General features: G+C 37.0%; 1 pseudogene; it reads left to right on the forward strand.

Annotated features, from left to right (window-relative positions):
- Positions 1 to 4,986: 4,986 nt before the first annotated feature.
- LOC147511882 (disease resistance protein RGA2-like) lies at positions 4,987 to 7,591 on the forward strand (annotated as a pseudogene).
- Positions 7,592 to 10,607: the final 3,016 nt, after the last annotated feature.

Raw genomic sequence — 10,607 nt, forward strand, 5'->3', positions numbered from 1 at the left:
CTAATGACTAGCATGTGAGGAAGTTCTACCCATTCTCATGGCGAATCAACCACCTTCTAGAGTGGAATAGACTCTTACAACGATTATACACTACACAATCAAGTTTTCATCAAGGCTTTATCAAACCCCTCTAATGGAGGTTTAGCCTTGATTCATAAAACTATCATTTCTCATGGAATTCAAACAAGACATCATATAAGAATTGTAAAATTACTAATTTGATCTAAACAATAATTCAAATCTAAATTAACAACTAAGAAATGATTAACAACTAAGAATCAAAATTAGATCTAAGTAATTTTAAATAACCAAAACTGAAATTATGAAGAACTCACTACTTTTATTAATCTAATGAAGGAATAACAAGGATTCAATAATCTAAATTAAAACAAGATAATAAAAAGCTAATTAATTTAATTGAATCTAAAATCTAGATCTAGAACTATGCTCTAATGGCTACTTTTCTACCTAAGCTAAGGATTTCTTAAGAGCTAAGTCTTATCTATTGAAAAGGAAGAGACAAGATCCACATTTTCGTGCATGGGCTGAGGAGCCATGTTTTGGGCCATAAAATTGAGCCCAAAACCCAATTTCTTCAGTCCACAGAGGCCTTTTCAACTGGATTTTGCTTCAATAGAATTTTCATCCATTTTGCTCCTCTGATTGGGTCAATTCTTAGACCATTGGAAAGCTCTTTCCGAGTCGGTCGTTTTGACATAAGGTAGGCCCAATTCCGAGGTCTGAGCCCAAAGATATGATCTTCAGAAGTTCTGCTGACTTTTGTGTGCTGTTTCTGCCAGCGTTGACTTTGACTTTTCAGCTTTGACCGGGTTTTACAAAGGCTTTTTTCTCCTTGAATCTTGGTCTTTAATCACAGAACTTCTTAGCAACCAACCCTTGCTCCTTTATCTCACCAAAGTGACACATTCCTGCACATAATTGACTCCAATGCCTGAAATACATAAAAGCACGTAATCAGCATTAACTCTTATTTATTACTCACATAATTTGTCTAAAAGTATTATTGTTAGGGAGTTTAAACTACAGTTTTGGGCTCTTATCAGTCTTTAACAGGCTTGTCTGGAAATATACGTACCCATATTTTTCCACCATGACGCGCATATCGTGTCATGGCTCATCGCCCCACCTCTATTTGTCTAGATGTCATCCAAGCGGGTTCAAATGCTTGAAAGGCATATCCACCGAAACAAATTTGATTGCCTCGATAAGATATTCCCTTCATTCTTTCTTGATGTTGTTTACGAAATCTGGTTCTTTTTGGGTTATAGTGGATGGTTGTTTCTCAATGCCATCTCTATCTTGAGAATCGGACATGAGAGTTTCTTCTCATCCAAAATGAATCAAACGATTAAATTACAGATATATATTTGTATTTAATGAATAATACACCAAATTGTGGAATTTTTGAGATCTAATCTGTCGCGTAGGGATTTTTATATCTTGCTTTCATTATATAATATAAAATTATAAATTCTATTTGTAATGTATAATTAATAAATCTTCATTTTTACTTTTTTATTGTATTGAATCGCCAAAACCAAAACTTAGCAATTCAATAAGGCTTTCTATGAGAATATTTGCTCTTTCAATACCCCTTTCATTCAGTAGGGGCACCCTATGACTTCTCGGACTAAATGAATGGGTTCTTGGCTTGTTCCGCCATCCTACCCAATGAATCATTAGGATTCGTTTTCAAGGGAATCCTCCGCAGTCATAGGTTCTCATGCTTCCCATAGCTTCTCGATTAATGGCTAGGCCTGAACTCTGCAATGGAGCTCCTAAAAATTTGTTCCCCGAATCAATCTCCTCAGTCCTTATTGACTCGGCGCTTTTGTTTTTTATTATTCATCTAATTATGGACGAATACGTATTAATGCTTTATTACACTGCCTTTTTTTAGATGGTTCATAGACCATACATATTGGAATCATATATCCCCATTGCTATTCTTTTTCTTTCTTTCTCTCACCTTTCCATCTATCCATATTCCTCTGTTTTTTATTCACAACCTTATAATCTGATTGATTTTTTTTTTGTAAAAAATATTTCAGTTGCTACAATAATATGATCGATACATCATGTAGTGACTGGTTCCTTGGATCCAGATAATACGAAGCAATGAGCTAGTTATTAGTTAGATAGTTATTAGTTCATACTAGGGGACGGTCCCTTGTTTTTTAATCCTAGCCTAACCCTAAATAAAAAAACCAATGAGTCACACACTAAGCATAGCAATTATATGGAGTCAATCGAATTTTTATTCAACCCTATAGAATAAGATATAGATAGAAAATTAGAATTTCTCCTTTTTAACAGAAAAAAAAATGAACGAGTTTTTTTATTCATGGGTGGAACAGAAAGACAAAGAAAGGATCATTATTCCTCGCCTGCAAATATCCAAATTTTGATTCCTAATGCACTATAAATAGTTCAAACTGTATAGGAACAATAATCAATTTTAGCTCGAATGGTTTGTAGGGGAACCTACCTTCTCTGATCCATTCAACACGCGCAATTTCTTTTCCATCGATGCGCCTTGCAATTTGTATTTGAATCCCTTTTGTATCTGCTTGTTCAGTTAATTCAATAGCTTTTTTTATTGCTTTTCGAAACAAAACTCTATTCTTTAATTGTCCGGCTATAAATTATGCAAGAATGTTTGGTTGTCCATAAGGTTTTGCAACTCTTGTGATAACGATGTTAAGTTTTCGGTTTACAGAATTAAATTCTTTTTGTACATTGCTCTATAATTCTTCGATTCCTCGTGGGCTACCCTCTATTAACAACTTTGGGAACCCCATATATATTATTACCTGTATCAGATCGATTCGTTTTTTAATCTTTATGCATGCAATTCCCTCGATTAATCGGAGGATATTTTCATATTTTTTTGTACATAATTCTTGATACAATCCTATATTTTTTTAGCTTCGTGGAGACCTTCGGAATAACTTTTTGGTTGTGCAAACCAAACAGAATGATGACTTTGGGTTGTACCAAGTCTAAAACCGAGTGGATTTATTTTTTGTCCCATAACACCTCGCTGTCTCTATAAGGCCATATTGTTTTTCTATTAGCCCATGTCATTCTGTTCCTATATAGCGTATGATCCATCATATTCATATATAGATACCTCTCTCTGACATTTGTATACTTATCTTTATATATCCACCCATATTTTCTTAACCATGTGAAATAGTTTTTATCTTTAGATATATCTTGCAATACAATAGTTATATGACAGGTGGGTCTTTTTATCGGATAACTACGACCTCTAGCTCTGGGTTTTAACTTTTTCATGATAGTACCCTCATTAACTTCCGCTTGACTAATGATTAAAGCCGTTTCATTGAAACCCATATTGTGACTAGCATTTGCTGTTGCAGAATAAATTAATTTAAAAATGGGATAGCATGCTCGATAAGGCATGAGTTATAGTATCATAAGTGTTTCCTCGTAGGGACGCCCATGAATCTGATCAATTACTCTTCGCACTTTGTGAGCAGACATACGTATCTGTTGACCTAAAGCTTATACTTCTCGGTTCGGGTCACTATTTGTCATAAGTTTCACCTCCCACCAATAAATGATGAGCACCCATATTCACTTTTTTTTTTATTATAAACATTAATGACGAGATTTATTATCGTTCCTCGCATTCCCCCGGAAATTTAGAGTAGGTGCAAATTCTCCCAATTTGTGACCTACCATACGATCTATTATATAAACATTATATACTTGTTGATCTCCCCGTGTTTAAGATATCGAATGTCCATTGATTAAGTCAAGTTACTGACAACTACATTAATCAACGTTTTATGTCCTTGAGTAGTACCACTCAACCTCATTGTCATGTTGGAATAAATCCACCTATAGGGTTTACATGACAATCTTTTTGAGCTCCTCAAGGGGACATCATCAACCCGACTTCTTGCGGGACACGAATTTCTTCTATAATCAACAGCACACCTTACATACAATGTCATTATCCAATCCATCGAGTTTGTTGATTCACCAATGAATCTCACTCATTGATGATTTAAAGTAATGTATAATGCACGTAAGTGCCCGTTATTATATCCGGATTAGAAAGACAAGTATCCATAATAACAGAGGCGTTTGTTCTCTTATATAGTCAGTATAAGGAGAAACAACCTCACTTGGTCATGTTCAATACACACAAAGTGTACTAGTGTAATCATATAATCAAGATAGACTAATACCAGATTATACTACAACCGTACCAATGGTTTGTCCAAATTCATCTAGGTTGTGAACGATTACTTATACTTTATAAGGTACTGATGATATAATCTTCTGTGTGTCCACACCATATCATCTACAACATTAAGTATTAGACACATGCATATAACTAATAACATATATAATATGCATAACATTTGCCCATATGATTCTCATTCAAAAAATAAAGAATTAGAGTTAATACAAAAGTAATGTTTTTAGTATATAACCCTATCATTTATATAGTGCACATGAGTGCAACTTATTTGCATAACTGCCACTTTGCATTAGCGGGCCAAACACCAGTAAATGGGTAGTTAGTGGGAAATGGGTGCAAATGCATCCCATTGTAGTGAACTTTGACAATTTGAAAATTAAAGACATAACACCATTTTGGTCAAATAAATATATAAATATATGGAGTACCAAGTTGTAAAAAATGAGAAGTTCATGGTACGATTTATGAAAAAAAATGAAATTTCGTGGTACTAGGAGTCTAGGACTACTAACTTATTTATTCCTAACTTCCAAGAGGAGAGAGAATATTTTAGGACTTTGCCTTTTCTCAGAATAAACATTATTTTCTCAAAGTTATTCCTACTTTTTATGAAGAGAATGTGGAGACTTGTGCCTTCAATACACATTGCTTCATTCACTTATCAATCCAGATTCTTTCATTTCCTTCATGAGTTCAGGCAGTTCAAAATGCCGAGAATTATGCCACTTTCAGAGAACTATGCCCACACGGCTTTCTTTAATTTGTTCTTGTTCAAATTCCAAGCAACATAGCTCACTTTGAATCTCACACCTCAATCAATATAAAATGTTACACCAAGACCAGATGAAACATTGCAAACGAAAGCTCATTATTAGCCTTTCTTTTCATCATAATCTGTCTCTCTCATTTTCATCACCTTTTTTTTATTTTCTTTATCAGAAATGGCTGATGCACTTGTTTCTGATGTGTTGGGAGAGTTGAAATCAATCGTCCTAAGAGAACTTGCAAATGAAGTGAAACTAGTGGTGGGTGTTCGTGAAGAAATTGGAAAGCTCAATTCTGATCTCACTATGCTCCAAGCTGTGCTTGATGATGCTGAGGAGAAGCAAGTTACGGAGAAAGCAGTCAAGCTATGTCTAGAGAAGCTCAGAGACGTAATCTATGACGCCGACGATGTACTCGATGAGTGGAACACTAAAACTCTCATCTCATAAATTCATGGAGTTGATGATGATGTCGTTAATGGTGGCATACACAAGAAGGTACTTTCCTACTTGTTCTCTCCTTGCTTCTATTTTAAAGATGTTGTTGTTCGCCGTGATATTGGTCATAAGATAAAAGAAGTGAGAGAACATCTGAATGTGATTGCTAAAGAGAAGAATCAACACAACCTCATTGCAAGACGAAGCCCTGACATACCTCGACAACTAACTAGCTCCTTTGTCGATGGATCAAAAGTATATGGTCGTGATCATGATAAAGCAGTTATAATGGATATGTTGTTCGGGGAGAGTAGTCACCAAATAATGCCAGTCCATGTCATCTCCATAGTTGGAACTGGGGGATTCGGCAAGACGACACTTGCGAAACTAATTCTCAAGGAAGAGAAAATGACGACAGCCTTTGAGAAGACGATGTGGGTGTGTGTCTCCAAGCTGTTTGATCTTACAAGGCTTGCCAAGGAGATTATCGAACAAGCTGGAGAAAGTAGCCCAAACATGGTTGGGTGGGATGCTCTTCACAAGTATTTGTACGAGTCACTCAGAGGAAAGAAGTTTCTATTAGTCCTAGACGATATTTGGGTGGAAGATCCCAATGAATGGAACCCCTTGAAGCTTGCACTAGATGGTGGTGCTCCCGGAAGTAGAGTCTTGATCACAACACGTAATGAAAAGTTGCACTTATGATGGGCTCTACCCAAAACCATAAGTTGGGGGTATTGTCTGAGGCTGATAGCTGGTTGTTGTTTACACTTATCGCTTTTCAGGGAAGAGAAGACGATCTTAACAAATTGGAAGATGTTGGTAGACAAATTACCGAGAAATGCAAAGGCGTCCCTCTCTCTATCAAGAGTATAGCAAGCCTTATGCGCTTCAAGAAAACAAAAAAGGATTGGAAGGATGTTCTAACAAGTGAAACCTGGGATGTACAAAATGTGGAAAAAGACATTTTTCCTTCTCTCTTCTTGAGCTATTACCCTTTGCCCTCAAATCTGAAGAAATGTTTTATATATTGTGCGATCTTTCCTAAAGATAAAGAAATAATGAAGGATTGGTTGGTGAAGTTATGGATGGCACAAGGTTTTCTTGGCTCAGAAGGAAGCAAAGATCTTGAAAAAATCGGAGAAGAATATTATGATGATCTAGCAATGCGCTCGTTCTTTCAAGATTTTGCTAGAGATTCGGATGGCAACATCATAAGTTGCAAGATGCATGATCTTGTTCATGATTTTGCATAATTTCTCTCAAAGAGTGAATGTTCCATTCTAGAGACGAAGGAAACAAAATTTGATGAAAGCAAAGTCCGTCATTTAGCGATAGACGATTTGGAGAACTTCCCAATTTACTTGGCAAAGAAGTTAAGAACTTTTCTATTGACGCCAACTAAACCAAGTCGTACAGTTCCGATTGAGTTATTTCATCAATTGATACGTCTTAGGACATTGGATTTAGGTGGTTGTAGGAGCCTCGAAGAACTTTCAAAAGAAGTCGGAAGATTACTACATCTAAGGTACCTTAATTTGTCGAATACAAAGTTATCAGAGTTGCCGAGTCTGCATGCAATTTGTACAATTTACAAACTTTGCTACTCAATTGTTGCTTCAAACTCTAGAAACTGCCAGACGGTATTTCAAAGCTATCTAATTTGAGGCACCTTGAAAACAGATTAACTTCATCTCTGGATTACTTGCCACGCGGGATAGGTAGATTGAGCTTCCTCCAAACATTATTTAATTTCATTGTGGATGGTAGGAGCAAGGGATGCAAAATGGGAGAACTAAAACATCTCAATTTTCTGCGAGGACATTTAGTAATTAGCATATTAGAACGGGTGGGGGACATGAATGAGGTGGCTGAAGCAGAATTGGAAAATAAGAAAGATCTCCATAGATTAGCTCTAATCTTTAGAGAAGACATGAATGAAAGTGATGCTGAAAAGATGGAAGGTGTTCTCAAAAACCTTCAACCGCATGAAAATCTGGAAGAATTGGCAATAGAGGGGTACCCAGGCCTCCAGCTTCCCCATTGGCTGATAACCGCATCCAATCTAGTTACTTTGGACCTTTCCAAATGCAAAAAACTGAGGATCTCTCAAAACTCAAATCTCTAGAATCCCTCGGCTTGGATGTCTTGGCCAACCTGGAAGAGTGTGAGGAGATGGTATCAAGTAATAACAAAGGAGAATGAGATATCCGGTTCCCCATCTCCATTCACTTCGCATTTGGAATTGCCGCAAGTTAAAAGTAGTACCGCACTACATGTTTTCTCAAGCGTTGAAGAATCTGAGAATAGATGATTGTCCAGAACTTGGAGAGGTCCAGCCTTGGCTTCCTCCACTCCTGGAAGAACTTATTTTGGAATCGAATGTAGGTGCCTTCTCAAAGTCACTTCCATTAGGTGGCGAATGCAGCAGTTACCCAAATCTCAAATCTGTTTGGATCGGGTCTTCACCGCATTCATCACTCCCCAAGGGCTTTAACCAACTCACATCAATTCAAAGCTTGCATTTTTACCAATATGAAACCCTTGATTTCGAGCTCGAGGAGTTGAAGCACCTCACCATGCTTCAGCATTTGGAGATAAAGTATTGCCCTATTCTGAGAAAGCGCTTTAGAAAAGGAATGGACTGGAGATCAACTCTTTCCCATGTCCCAAAGATCACCTTTAATCGCAAGGAGATTACAAGAAGCCGCAAGTGAGTTAGGAAATCATCATTCAAGGATGATGAAGATGTTGAGTCAGGTGATGAGAATACTTCTACAATTGCTAGTTCTGTTGAGATGGTGAAATATTGTTGTGAAGAATCTATCATTTTATTTTGTCTTTAGAGCTCAATCTGTTAATTGTGAAGAAATGTTGTTATGATATTTAAAATTATTTCTGCTATAAATAAATACATTTTGTGTGTTTTAGGGTTTATATGTTTGAATGACATTATTCTTTTGCTCAGTTATCAATCTGCTAGTATTTATAAACCATTTTTTTTGTAGATTTTGTTGATTATTTATACTTAAGCAAATCCTTGAGGAATAGTAGTCGCTGGTGTGTCACCACATTAGCCACTAGTAATAGCTGTAGAATTTGGGAATTGATAAGAAAGGTCTTGCAATGGACAACTTTGAAAAAGTAAAAGAGTCTGATATCTCAACTCTCTAGGGGTGTGGCGACTTTGAAAGAGTTGTGCTCTGTGTTGTAAGGTGTTGTAGTCTTGTAGATGGGAAATTAGAATCTCATAGCTTAGTGCCTCACTAAGTTTAGGTATCTATTATGTGCTTTTCTTTTATGTATGGAAGTACCTTGCATTAATCTATTGTTTATGAACCTAGAGATTGAGATGAATCTCTGTATTAGCTCATTTAGCGAGTTCTTGGCTTTAAGAAGATTTGTTAGATTGCGTGGGCTGTATATAGAACTTTGTTGTTGGTTCTCAAGTTGTAATCACTCGTTCTGCTAATAAAAAATATTGATTGTTTCTGTTAGTGGATTTTTCCTTGTCCAGTAGATACTCAATGCAAAGTTCAGAACTTTGCATCATGTTCAAGGAGATTACAAGATTTTTCTGACCTACTCTTTTGTATAGGAGGAACTTAACTATGGTGCAAACTTTGTCAGCCATAATACCATACTAATTGTAAGGGTTTGTCTTTTGTAGTGAATAGCATTGGGCTCCTCGGATATGGATATTTTGGAGCTTGGTCGAGCACACGTCTTATCTTTACCAAGAGCACCATTGATATTTAGAAGATTACAAGGCGGGACTAACTGGGTTCGCCTGTGAGGAATGTAAAACAGTACACACACCATAAAGCACCAAAAAGGTAATTAATAATCTAGAAAACAAAGCATCTTGTTGGGTGTGTGTCATAGGCGTGCACCTATGTTCCCTCTACATGTTATGGGTGTGAGCTCCTTAGTTGAGTCCAAGCCCATGGTTCGAGTCCATTAGTTAGTTGGACACATGTCGTGTTCCTATTGGTTTATGCTTTCTAGGTTTACTTTAAATAACGAGCTTGTAGTTAGGGTTTCAGTAGGTTTGTTTATGTGTGTGATTTGTGATTGAGAGATTCAATAAAAGAGTGATTTTTAGGTCGTCTTTTAATTGTGTTTCAATTAAAGTGTAGATTCAATTAAACTGAAGCTTCTGCCAGTAAGATCTACATTATTTGGTATCGGAGCAGGTTAATTCCAGGGGTTACTATTTACGGTACCGTTCACCGAAAACACTGTTCATGAAATACTGTTCATCGGGTACTATTTACCACGTCACTGTTCACCAAGGTTACTATTCATTGTGAATCCAATTTCGCGAATCCAATTTTATTATTGTAGATAAAGATATGTCTACAACGTCAGAGATGAAGAATTCATGGAGAACTCATGGATTCATATTAACCCCTAGAGTTCGGGTTGCTCGATTAAAAGAGTTGAAAGAAACGTTAATGCAAAACAGGTTTGATCGATTAAAAGAAGCGACTAGTCGACTGAGGGAGGCTATGGTGGAGTTTTTGCAGCCCAAACCCCCCATCGTTGGTAGAGTTTCTATAGCCCAACGTAAAACACCGGTTGTTATCGATGACAACAAAGAGAAGGAAGGAACTTCTGAAGCCGTTGTGTTGTGTCTTGAGCGTGATTACAAATGTCATCAACAACAGTGCTCACCACTATGGGCTTGTGACAAACAAGTCCAAGGAAGCCCACACACAAATTCTTTTGGGACGGCTTTTAGTGAATTAGTTGCTGGAACGCCAATGCGATATTCTGGATTTGGGCCTCCTATATCGCATGGGTCAGTACTAGTGCAGGGATCAGGTCGGATATGGCTATATCCGAATCCGAATCCGAATAGTTTCATAATATCTGAATCCGAACCCGAACCTGATTATATCCGAAATTTAATATCCGAACCCGACCCGAACCTGACTAACCCGATCGGATAACACTAAAAATTCAAAAAAAGCCCAAAAATTATATCCGAATCCTAACCCAAACCCGACATACCCGAACCCGATGTATTCAGTAATCGGGTCGGATCGAATTCAGGTCTACCCGGCCCCATTCCCTGCCCTAGTCAGTATTCTTCGACAGTGATTATGTAGATCCTTTTCTGCCCAACATTGAGACATTTT

This window comes from Coptis chinensis, chromosome 3 (genome assembly GCF_015680905.1).
Source record: "Coptis chinensis isolate HL-2020 chromosome 3, ASM1568090v1, whole genome shotgun sequence".
NCBI classification, from domain to species: domain Eukaryota; kingdom Viridiplantae; phylum Streptophyta; class Magnoliopsida; order Ranunculales; family Ranunculaceae; genus Coptis; species Coptis chinensis.